The sequence below is a fragment of the Passer domesticus genome, unplaced genomic scaffold, assembly GCF_036417665.1.
Source record: "Passer domesticus isolate bPasDom1 unplaced genomic scaffold, bPasDom1.hap1 HAP1_SCAFFOLD_37, whole genome shotgun sequence".
NCBI classification, from domain to species: Eukaryota; Metazoa; Chordata; class Aves; order Passeriformes; family Passeridae; genus Passer; species Passer domesticus.
The window spans coordinates 1,630,843-1,643,670 of NW_026990149.1; the positions used below are offsets into that span (position 1 = coordinate 1,630,843).

The window sequence follows — 12,828 nt, forward strand, 5'->3', positions numbered from 1 at the left end:
AGACTGGGATAAACTGGGTTGAAATTACACGGACTGGGGTGGCACAGACTGGGGTGGCACAGACTGGGGTTGCACAGGCTGGGGTTGCACACACCGGGGTTGCACACACCGGGGTTGCACACACCGGGGTTGCACACACTGGGATCAGACGGGCTGGAAAAGCATTGGCTGCCTTTGGCTGCCTTTGGCTCCATCCACGTCTAAAGGCGGCCACATCAAGTTGGCTTCATCCTGTTTGGGGCTCCCCTCCCCCTCTTTCCCCCGCGCTCCCGCCCCTTCCCCATCGTTTCCCCCATCCCCAATCCCCTCCCCCGTGTTTGGGTTTGGGGGTTCCAGGCCCCTCCTGCTCCGTTTGGGGGTCTCGACCCCCCTTTGGTTTAATTTGGGGCCCCGTCCCCCTTCTCCCCGCGCCCCCCGCTCCCCCCGCGGCCGGGGGCGCTGCCAGCACCACCAGTGCCACCAGTGCGGCCCCGGCTGCCCCCGCACGCCCCATCCCCATGCCCAGGGTCACCTCCCCCCTCCCCAAATTCCGCTGCCGGGGAGCGCTGGGCGCTGCGGCTCTGCCCGGCAACCGATGAGTCACAGCCGCGCCGGGCGCTGATTGGCTGCACATCGCCGGGCGGGGCCCAAGCGCCGAGCTCCCGCCCGGCAACTGGATCGGCACCAGCGCCGCGCGCTCTGATTGGCCAGCATCTCTTTTGGGCTGGGGGCGGCAGGAGCTGGGCACCCCCAGGAGCCCCTCGGCTTTGGGGCTCTCGATCCCCGCTCGGCCCTCGGGCCGGCCCTGGGGCCACCCCAACACCCCCGCCATGGGGAGGGTCCCGCAGCCCTTCGGAACCGCCAGCAATGGGCTGCGAGCGGCAGCAGCCGCCCCGAAAAGGGATTGAAGGGGCCGGGCCGGCGATGGGGGAGGCTCTGGCCATGGCTCCGCTCCGGCCTGCGCCGGGCTGCCATTGAGGGAGGCTCCGTTCAGCGCCTGCCGAGGGGCTGGCACTGCGGCAGGGGCTGGCACTGCGGAGGGGCCGCGGTTGTGGCCATGGGGCCGGGCCGGGACTGCGGCGGGGTCTCTCCCTGACACTGGGCTCCGCCACTGCCTCAGGGTCTCTCCCCTTCCCGGTCCCGATCCCATTCCTGTTCCCCATCCCGATCCCGCCGCTGTTTCCAGGGAATGGCTCCGATCTCAACCCTGACCCCAACGCCGGGGATTCAAACATTGGGGTCAAACACCCCAAATCCTGGGGGTTCAAACACCCCCAAACCCAAACTCAGGGATCTCAACCTCCCCCCATGCCCGAACCCCAAATTTCAGGATCAAACCCCCAAATCCCAGATCCTGGGGTGTCAAACACTCCCCAGTTCCCAAAGGTTGGGGTTAAATCCCCCTGACCCCAAATTCTGGGGTTTGAAATATCCGGGGTGTCCAACTGCCCTGATCCCGAATTCTGGGGTCAGTCCCCACAAATCCAAACCCTGGAGTGTCAAACCGCCCCAAACTCCAAATTCTAGGGTCAAACCTCCCCCAATCCCCAACGTTTGGAGTTATGACCCCCCCAACTCCTACCTCCCCCAAACCCACTCCAGTCCCGAGGCACAGTGGGGTTTGTTTGGGGTTATTTGGGGTTTATTTGGGGCAGCTCCAGATGCAATGTCTGCAGAGAGACCCTGGGTACAATGCTGGGAAGAAAAGGGGGGCTGGGGTGGGAATTGGGGGATTCAGGATGGGGAAGGATTCTGGGTGGGAAAAGGGGATTTGGGTGGGCAGGGAAGGAGTTGGGGTGGTGGGACAGAGTGTAGATGTTGCAGAGCAGGAATCCATTTCGGTGCAGGGGCAATGCACATCTCGGGGTGCAGGCTGCAGCCCGCACACACAGCTGTGTGCTCCGAGCGCCGCTCTCGCACCGAGCCTTTGCTCGGAGAAACTGCTGCAGCCAGGGACAGAGATACGGGGCTGAACTCTGCAGCAGCGGAGAGGCTGCTGCGGGAAAACAGAGCAGAACAACCCGGGAACCCCCGCTAATAACAAACACGAGCAGCAAACGTCAGGCGAAATCCGTGGAATGAATATGTACGAACCCGCGGTGCCATTGCACACACGCGCATTCGAGAGGGAGACAGAAAGGGCTCTGGGGCTGCCGGAGGCACGCGTGTCACTCCCAGGGAGCGGCTCCCGGCGGCGCTGTCACAAACCCAGCGGCGGTGCAGCTTTCCCGAAGCGCGGAGTTTGTTCGTGCCGCGGATCCCCCGCGCTCCCCGCGCCGCCCGCGGGACCCGCCCGGCCCCGGCCCGGCCCCGGCCCGGAGGGGCTCGCTGCTCATTGGCTGCCGCGGCGCGGGGAGGCGGGCGGTGCTGAGGGGAGCCGCGCCCTCATTGGCTGGGGCGGGGCGGGGCGCGCCGCTATTGGCTGGGGGAGCCGGCGCGCGCGGCGGAGGCGGGAGATGGTGAGGGGAGGGCGGGGCAGGAGGGAGCTGAGGGGGGGCCGGGGGAAACCGGGGGGGGTTTGGGGCGGGTCTGAGGCGGGCCTGGGGCGGCCTGAGGAGAAACGGGGGATTTGGGGGGATGGACGGGAAACAGGGGCTGTGCGGGGGGTTTGGGGGGCGTGAGGGGGTCTGAGGGGCCTTTAGGGAGCTTTGGGGGAGCTTGAGAGGCTCTGGAGCGTTCTCAGGTGCGTTTAGGGGGAACTGAGGGGAATTGCAGGGGTCTGAGGGGATTGTGGGTGGTTGTGAGAGGAACTGGGGGGTTCTGAGGGGATCTGGGGGGTTCTGAGGGGATCTGGAGAGAATTTGGGGGAGTCTGAGGGGATTTCACAGGGTCTGGGGGGGTTGAGGGGTCTGAGGGGGATTTGGGGCAGTCTGATGGGATTTGGGGGGTTTCAGGTGGGTCTGGGGTCAATTTTGGGGGGAACTGGGGGGTCTGAGGGCAATTGGGGTTTAGGCGGGTCTGGGGTGATTTGGGGTCTGGGGGCACCTGAAGGAGGGTGCCAGGGGGTGAAGGGGCCGCAGCCCCCCCGGCGCCCCCTGAAGCCCCCCTGTCCCCACAGAGGGGTCCCGGCCATGGCGGGGCAGGACCCCCGGCCCGACCACAGCATCTGCACCAACAGCCTGGAGGAGAAGAGCCAGAAGGACGCTGGGGGGCTGAGAGTGTCCCTGGGTGTCCCCAGGGGCTCAGGCTGTGCCCTGTGTATCCCCAGAGCTGCAGCGCTCTCTGTCCCCATTGTCACCTGTCCCTGTGCCAGCTGTCCCTGTGTCCCCAGAGCTGGAGCTGTTCCTGTTCCCGCTGGCACCTGTCCCTGTGTTCCCTGTGTCCCCAGAGCTGGAGCAGTGTCTGTCTGTGTTGTCACCTGTCCCTGTCCCCAGAGCTGAGCAGTGTCTGTCTGTGTTGTCACCTGTCCCTGTCCCCAGAGCTGGAGCAGTGTCTGTCCCCTCGCTCTGTCCCTGTGTGTCCCCAGAGCTGGAGCTGTCCCTGTGCCCGTTGTCACCTGTCCCCGTTGCTGCCAGAGCTGAAGCAGTTCCTGTCCCTGCTGTCCCTGTCGCTGTCCCCATTCTCACGGTGTCCCCAGAGCTGGAGCAGTCCCTCTGGGCCGTGTTCTCCCAGTCTGGGTGGAGTTTGGACATTTTGGTGTGGCTGTCCCCAGTGTCACTGTGTTTCCTCTGTCCCCAGAGCTGGAGCAGTCCCTGGGCGCCATTTTCTGGCCCTTTGGGCAGATTTTGGACATTTTGGTGCGGCGCAGTCTCTGCCTGCGGGGCCAGGCCTTCGTCCCCTCCGAGGAGATGAGCAGCGGCACCAACGCCCCGCGCTCCCTGCAGGGCTTCCCCTTCCACGGCAGCCCACGGGAGACAGAGACTGGGGCAGTTCTGGCATCTTGGGAAAGAACGGGAATTCTGGGGGAAAACCGCCCAAATCTGCCCTCAGATATCCCCAAAACCCAACTTGAAATCCCTCCAAACTCACCCTGAACACCCCAAAGCTTCCCCTGCTACAACAAGCCCATGGTGAGACAGAAATTCAGAGGGGAATCCTGGAATTCTGGGGAAAAAAACCAAAATCCTGAGGGGAAAAAAAACCAACCTAGAATTCCCCCAAAATCCCCTCAGGAATCCCTGAAATCTAGTTGGGAACACCCTGAAAATCCAGCCAGGAACCCCCCAAAGCTTCCCCTTTTATGAAAAGCCCCATATGAGACAGAAGTTCTGGGGCAAAAAACTGAAATTATGGGAAAAATCCCCAAATTTTCGGGGGGAAAAACTGAATTCCTGGGAAAAAAAAAACCCCTGCAAAATGCAGCTTCAAATGTCCCCATATCGAACCAGAAACCACCTGAATTCACCCCAAATCCACCAAAACTTCCCCTTCTACAACAAGCCCATAGTCAGACAGACCAAGAAGACGTCCTGAAATTCTGGGGGAAAAAAATCCCTACAATCCTTGGAAAACACCCAAATCCAGCCAGGAACCCCCCAGAATTCACCCTGAATCTCCCAAACCTTCCCCTTCTACTCTACAGTGAGACCCAAACCCAGGGAAAAATCCACAGATTCTGGGGAAACATGAAATTTTGGGCAAAAGCCTGAAATCTGGGGAAGAAGTGGAAATTTCTTCCAGAAATCCACCCCCAATCCCCTGGGAATGACCCCAAATCCCTGTTGGAACCATCTATGTTCCTCTGAATTCCCCCAAAATCCTTCTGAAATTCCTCAAATTCCTTCTAGGACTTGCCAAAATCCCTCCAAAACGTCCCTGATTGCTCTTGGGACTGCCTCAAATCCTGTCTGGAACCTCCCCAAATCCCTCAGAAAGCCCCAAATCCTGCCCAGATCCCCTCTGAATTCCCCCAAACCCCTCAGAAAGCCCCAAATCCCCTCTGGAACCTCTCCCAGATCCCCCCAAATCATGGGGAACACCCCCAAAACCCCCTGAACCATCCCCAAATCCCCTGGACCCACCCCCCAGTCCCCTGGAGCCTCCCCAGATCCCTCTGGAGCCTCCCCAGGTCCCCGGGCAGCCCCGCAGAGCCCTGGCAAAGCCCCAAATGCCTCTGGGCAGTGCCCGCAGTCCCTGCTGGAGATGCCCCAAGGGCCCGGCATGGCCCCGATGCCCCGGGCGGGAATGTGCCGTCCCAGCGGATCCAGCACGCCCGGCCGGGCTCGGCCAGCGCGGCCGAGGGGAAGGGAACGTTGGTGGAGCGGGAGCGGGAGCGGGACAAGCGCGGAGCCAAGGGGGGAGAGGCCCCGGCCCCAAAGGGAGCGGGGCCGGAGCGCAGGGGCAGCGCAGGGCAGGGAGGCTCTGCTGGGGCTGGGGCACTTTGAGGGGTCCCGGGGGGATTGCTGGGGGGGCTGGGGGAGATTCTGTTGGGCTCTGCTGGGATTCTGAGGGAAGTTCCTGCGGGGATTTTTGGGTGGATTTCCTCAGACTTTTGGTGGGATTTGAAGGGATTTGGGGGCATTTTTGGGGGGATTTGAGAGGGGTTTGGTGGGATCTTGGTGTGGATTTCTTGAGTGGATTTGGGGAAATTTTGTGGGTTTGGGGAAATTTTGGTGGGATATTTTTGGTGATTATGAAGGATTTTTTGTGTGGATTTGGGGATTTTGGGGGGCATTTTTGTGCAGATTTTTAAGTGTGGATTCTGTGAGATTTCATGGGGATTTAGTGGGACTTTTTGAGGGATTTTTCTGTGGGATTTTGGGGTGATCATTTCAGGGTGATTTTTGTTGGGATTTTCAGGGATTTCTGTGGGATTTGGGGTGAATTTTGTGAAGATTTTTGCATGAATTTTTTGGGGTATTGGGAGGGATTTTTGGTGGGATTTTGAGGGATTTTTGTGGGGACTTTGGGATGGATTTTTTGGGTGAATTCTGTGGGATTTTGCAAGGATTCTACGATGGATTTTGGGACAATTTTTGTGGAATTTTTGTGGGGATTTAGCTGGGCTTTGGGATGGATTTTGTGGGCTTTTTAGGATTCTTTGTGGAATTTTTGTGGGGATTTGGGGGGAATTTGTGGAATTTTAGGGGGATTTTTTAAAGGAGATTGTTGTGGGATTTTGGGCAGATTTTGCACAGATTTTTCTTTTTTTTTTTTTTTTTGCATTTTGGTGGGATTTTTGTTGTTTTTCTAAGGATTTTGCTGGGATTTTGGGGGGAATTTTGTGATTTTTAGGATTTTGGTGAGATTTTTGTGGGTTTTTTTGTTTGGTTTTTTTTTTGGTTTTTTTTGTTTGTTTGTCTTTTCTTTTCTTTTCTTTTCTTTTCTTTTCTTTTCTTTTCTTTTCTTTTCTTTTCTTTTCTTTTCGGGGTTTTTTTTGGTGGGATTTTTTGTGGTTTTTCTCGGGATTTTGGGCAGAATTTTTGGTGTGTATCCAGAGTGACTTTCGGCAGATTTTGGGCCTGACTGGGGCAGGTTTGGGGCAGATTTGTTGCCGATTTTGGGGTTTTATCCCGTTTCCCCAGCTGTGGGAAAAGCCCCGAAGCACATCCTGTTCCTGCCCCAGCTCCCTGACGAGCCCAAGGAGCTGATGCTCTCCGTGCTCTGCACCCAGTGAGACCCGGGGCAATCCCGGCATCCCGGGGATTCCGGGGATCCCGGGTGGGCTCTGGGCGTTGGGGGATTTTGGGGCTTGGGGGTGAGAGGGGTGAGGGGGGCTTGGGGCTGGATTGTTTTGGAAAAGGATCGGGATTCCGGGGGGGAATGTCTGGGGTTTTGGGGGGAATTTATGGGATTTTGGGGTTGAATTTCTGGGGTTTTGGGGGAAAATAGCAGGATTTGGCAGGGGAAGGAAATTCTGGATTTTTTGGGGAACATTTCTCCATTTGGGGGGGAACACTCACGGATTTTTTGGGGATCATTCCCGGGTTTCTCAGGGAACATTCCCGGGTTTCTGGGGAACATTCCCAGGTTTCTGGGGAACATTCCAGGGTTTCTCAGGGAACATTCCTGGGTTTCTCAGGGAACGTTCCCGGGTTTCTCAGGAACGTTCCCGGTGTCTGGGGCTCTCCTGGCCCCGTGCCCATCCCAGGGTCCCGGTTCCAGGAGCTGCGCTGGTGCCCGGGCGCCGCGACATCGCCTGGCTGCAGTTGGACACCGAGGTGCAGGCGGGCGCCGCCCGCGAGGCCCTGCAGGGCTGCAGCATCACCCAGAGCAGCGCCAGGAAGATCTCCTGCGCCAAAAGGTGACCCACAGCACCCCAAACCCCACCTAAACACCCCTGGATCCCATTGAAACACCCAAAAATCCTATAGAAACCACCCCAAAACACCCTAAACGCTATAAAACTGCTCCCAAATGCCATAGAAATACCCCAAAATAAAACTGCCCCAAAAACGGTCCTGAGCTTCCCCAAACCCCCCACCCTGCTCCCCCAGGGAAGTCAGCTCACCCCAAATCCTCCTCTTTTATCCTTAATCCTCCTTCTTTTATCCCAAGTCATCCCTTTTTTGGCCCAAGTCTTCCTTTTTTTCAACCACAAAAGCTCTTTTCATCCCAAATCTCTTTTTTTGACCCCAAATCCTCTTTTTTCAACCTCAAATACTTTCTGTGTTCTCAAGTCCCTTTTCCAATCCCAAAATTTCCCTTTCCCACCACAGTTCCCCACCCCAAATCCCATTTTCCATTCCAAATCCTTCTTTGTTTGTCCCAAATTCTTTTTTCCATCCTAAATCCTCTTTCTTCACCACAATCCTACCCCAAATGTCCTTTTCCTCACCCAATTCAAACCCCAGGATCTGGGGTCAGGGGCATTTAACCCCAGCTTTTGGGAACTGGGCGGATTTACCCCATGATTATGGGGGATTTAACTCCAAAGTTGAATCAGGGATCAGGGGGATTTGACACTGCAGTGTTTGGGATCGGGGGGGCTTTGACCCCAAAGTTTGGGGATTGGTGGTTTTAACCCCACACTTTGCGGGTTGGGGGTTTTTGACACACCTGGATCTGGGATTTGGGGAGTTTGATCCTAAAATTTGGGGTTCGGGCATGGGGGCAGGTTGAGATCCCCGAGTATGGGTTTGGGGGTTTTTGACCCCCCAGTGTTTGAACCCCCAGGATTTGGGATTGTGGGGAGTTGACCCCAGGATTTGGGGTGTTTGACCCCAATGTTTGAATCCCCGGCGTTGGGGTCAGGGTTGAGATCGGAGCCATTCCCTGGAAACAGCGGCGGGATCGGGATGGGGAACAGGAATGGGATCGGGACCGGGAAGGGGAGAGACCCTGAGGCAGTGGCGGAGCCCAGTGTCAGGGAGAGACCCCGCCGCAGTCCCGGCCCGGCCCCATGGCCACAACCGCGGCCCCTCCGCAGTGCCAGCCCCTGCCGCAGTGCCAGCCCCTCGGCAGGCGCTGAACGGAGCCTCCCTCAATGGCAGCCCGGCGCAGGCCGGAGCGGAGCCATGGCCAGAGCCTCCCCCATTGCCGGCCCGGCCCCTTCAATCCCTTTTCGGGGCGGCTGCTGCCGCTCGCAGCCCATTGCTGGCGGTTCCGAAGGGCTGCGGGACCCTGCCCATGGCGGGGGTGTTGGGGTGGCCCCAGGGCCGGCCCGAGGGCCGAGCGGGGATCGAGAGCCCCAAAGCCGAGGGGCTCCTGGGGGTGCCCAGCTCCTGCCGCCCCCAGCCCAAAAGAGATGCTGGCCAATCAGAGCGCGCGGCGCTGGTGCCGATCCAGTTGCCGGGCGGGAGCTCGGCGCTTGGGCCCCGCCCGGCGATGTGCAGCCAATCAGCGCCCGGCGCGGCTGTGACTCATCGGTTGCCGGGCAGAGCCGCAGCGCCCAGCGCTCCCAGGCAGCGGAATTTGGGGAGGGGGGAGGTGACCCTGGGCATGGGGATGGGGCGTGCGGGGGCAGCCGGGGCCGCACTGGTGGCACTGGTGGTGCTGGCAGCGCCCCCGGCCGCGGGGGGAGCGGGGGGCGCGGGGAGAAGGGGGACGGGGCCCCAAATTAAACCAAAGGGGGGTCGGGACCCCCAAACGGAGCAGGAAGGGCCTGGAACCCCCAAACCCAAACACGGGGGAGGGGATTGGGGATGGGGGAACGATGGGGAAGGGGCGGGAGCGCGGGGGAAAGAGGGGGAGGGGAGCCCCAAGAAGGATGAAGCCAACTTGATGTGGCCGCCTTTAGACGTGGATGGAGCCAAAGGCAGCCAAAGGCAGCCAATGCTTTTCCAGCCCGTCTGATCCCAGTGTGTGCAACCCCGGTGTGTGCAACCCCGGTGTGTGCAACCCCGGTGTGTGCAACCCCGGTGTGTGCAACCACAGTGTGTGCAAACCCAGCGTGTGCAACCCCGGTGTGTGCAACCCCGGCCTGTGCAACCCCGGTGTGTGCAACCCCAGCCTGTGCAACCCCAGCTGTGCAACGCCAGCCTGTGCAACCCCAGTCCATGTAATCTCAACCCAGTTTATCCCAGTCTGTATCATCCTGATCTGTATGGTCCCATTCCACATGGCCCCAGTCCATGTTTGATCGCAGTCTGTGTGGTCCTGCACACAATCCCAGGGTCTGGAATTCCAATTCCCAGCTGAGAAAAACTGTTCCTGTCCTTGAATTTCCTTCCAATCCTATCAATAAATTACATTAAAATTCTAAATCAACAACATATCATTAAAATGAAATAAATTACAATAAAAATGAAATATAATAACTTTGACTTCTACTTACAATAATCCAATAATGAGTCAACCTAAAACAACAACTATTAGTATACCATTATCCAGAAATAAAAATAAACAAATTGTATACCAGGAAATACCTGTTGAAAGTTTTAACTCAATAACTAATATACTTTAGATAAAACTAACATACAATCTAACACACCTTAGAAAAACAATTCATATTACAAACATACTAAATACAAAACCAAGCACCACTAGAATTTCTCCTACATTTTAACCAAACAATTAAACTTTAATAACACCCTTAAGTACTCTCAAATTATTTTTTAAAATTTAATTGTACTGCTTTTATTTGGATATTGGTTTTTGGATTGTTTGGGTTAGATGATTTGAAAAATGGGATTTTTATAGCAAATTAATCAGCTGAGAAGGCGGCACTCTGCAAACAGAACTGACTGAAAATGAATGGGACAGAAATCAGTAACTCTGAAAGTTTTATTTGCTGTCAAATACATCCCACCCAGCCAGCCCCACACAATCCCCATCCCACCACTCCCAATTGGGATCCCACTGTTCCCAATCCCCTTCCAACCCCATCTCACCCTGCTGCCTGTGGAATTGAGTGAGTTCGGCCCAGGACTGAGTTTTTTGAGGAGGGAACAAGCAATTTGAGGAGGGATTGAGCCTTTATGGGTTAAAATTCAGTTATTTTCAGTGGGATTTGAGTGGTTTTGAGGTGACAGATCCATCCCTCATGCCTTCTGGAGGGCAAAGAGAGGAAGAACAGAAAAAAATTAAAGCCAAAGGAAGAAGGAGAATCAGGGAGGTGTGTTCCCATCATGGATCACAGGGAATGTGGGTCACCAGGGCTGTGCCCAGCGTGGCTCCTGCAGTGGGGGATGGAGCTGGAGCAGCGCACAAAGCTCTTCCCGCACTCGGGGCACTCGCAGGGCTTCCCTCACCGGTGCCTCCGTTGGTGTCGGGTCAATGTAGAGCTGCTGGAGAAGCTCTTCCCACACTGGGGACACTCGTAGGGCCTCTCCCCAGTGTGGATGCGCCGGTGGGTGACGAGGGTGGAGTTGTGCCTGAATCCCTTCCTGCAGTCGGGGCAGCAGAAGGGCCTCTCCTCTGTGTGAATCCGATAGTGCAGGAGGAGATGGGAGCGGGTCTGAAACCCCTTCCCACACTTGGAACACTTGTAGGGCCTCCCCACAGAGTGGATCTTTTGGTGGACAATCAGGTGGGATTGCCGGCTGAAGCTTTTTCCACACTCCCCACACACGTAGGGCCGTTCCCCAGTGTGGGTCCTCTGGTGCTGGACCAGGGTGGAGCTCTGCCTGAAGCTCTTCCCACATTCCTCACACTCATGGGGCCTCTCCCCAGTGTGGATGTGCCAGTGTCTGACAAGATGGGGGTTTCGCCTGAAGCCCTGCCCGCAGTCGGGGCAGCGGAAGGGCCTCTCCTCTGTGTGCGTGCGCTGGTGCACGAGGAGATGGGAGCTGCCCTGAAACCTCTTCCTGCACTGATCACACTCGTAGGGCCGTTCCCCAGTGTGGGTCCTCTGGTGCACAATCAGTTCGGAGTTCCACCTGAAGCTCTTCCCACACTCCTCGCACTTGTGGGCCTTCTCCCCATCAGGAACCTCCTCATGGACCACCAGCTCCGACCTCTGGCTCCATCTCCGGCCGCCTTCCCGGCCCAGGCTGGCTCTTTCCCCCTCAGATCCCCGCCATATGCGTTTGCAGCCCCTCCTCGTGTGGCATCTCCAGGGCTTTTCCTCCCCGTTGGGTTCCTGCGCCTTGGAGCCGCTCAAAACGGCCTCTGCCACGAGGTTCTGCTGTGCTGGGCTGGGAGGTGGAGCAGGAGAGAGAGGCAAAGGGGCACTGACTTCCTCCTCACCTGACTCCATGTCCAGGGACATCTTCCTCTCTCTCACTGCCTCACAAGAAGTGAGAATGGGAAATCCTGATGTGGGGAAAACAAGGGATGGGCACCTTCAGTTTAAAGGTCTTTCTGCCCAAGTCCATCTCTACAAGTCACCAGCGACCTAGGCTGCAGAAAACCTCCCAAACACCAAGATTCAGGGCTGAAAAACCCTCCCCAGGAGTTCCCCACCCCTGCTCCCTCCCCTCTGCTCTTTGGGAGTTCCCTCTGTTCCAGCTGCTGGGGTCATGCTTGCATTGGGGCCCCCCTTCTCCTCGGTGCCTGCCCTCCCCAGCCTGCTGGCAGTCCCAGCAATCCCAAAACCTGCCCCCTCTTTGCTCTGCCCATTCAGGGATGCCGGGCCTTCTCGGGCTGCCTTTTGGGCTCCCTTCTCCCCTCATTCTCTGCTCTGGGCTGCAGGGGCTCCAAGGAGTCCCCCCTGCCCCTCTCCAGCCTCTGCAGGCTCCCGCCAATGGCGGCGCTCCCCCCTCTCTGGGCTCCCCACTTTGGGCTCCTGGGGGACACAGGGCTCTGCTCCTCCAGGCTGCCTCTGCCGCCAGCCGCCACCGCCACCCCCCGATGTCCCCCCAAGGGGCCTTTTCTGCTCAGCCTTGCACTTCTTCATTCTCCAAACATCCCCCCAAAAAAATCCCAGCCCAGGGACCCCCCGGGATATCTGGGCCGAGCTCCCCCTCCCCGCTCACCTGCGCCATGGGGGCGATGATCCCACAGGTGGGGGCTGCGAATGCACGGAGGGCTCGACCGCGTGCTTCCTGCTGCTCAGCCTTGATCTGCCTCTGTCCCTCCTCTTCCTCTTCCTGCCCCTCTCCTATTCCATCCCCCGCCTCCTCCTAATCCTTCACCTCCCTAACCACACCTCCTTCTCCTTCTGTGGCTGCTCTCTCTCCACCTTCCCCCTCCTCTTCCATCTCCCCCCCCACCCTCCCGCCTCCTCCTCCTTCATCCCTCCCCTTCCCTCCCTCCTCCTCCTCCCCCAGCAGCAGCGACCCCCTCGCTGCCCCGTTCCCGGAGCCCTCGCAGCCCGCGGCAGGAGCGGGGCTGGAGCCGGCACAGCTCGGCACGGGCAGCGCGGGGCTCTCGGCTGCTCCCGGCCGCTGCGGAGAAGGGGGGAAGCCGGCCCGGGCAAAAGGAGAGGCAAACTGCGACAACTGGGGGCCCCACATCCAAACTGGGCCCTGCTGGGGAGCCTGCCTGGGCACTGCCAGCCCTTGGGGCTCCTCTCGGCACAGCCGGGAGGGGGGAACGCACAGAGGGCTGCGGGATCCCAGCGCTGGCAGCACTGCCAGGGACTGGGCT

The 12,828-nt window shown here is 58.4% G+C and overlaps 1 pseudogene; it reads right to left on the reverse strand.

Moving 5' to 3' along the window:
• The window catches only part of LOC135292522 (zinc finger protein 883-like), a 45,336-nt pseudogene that overhangs the window by 10,460 nt on the left and 22,048 nt on the right, over window positions 1–12,828 (reverse strand).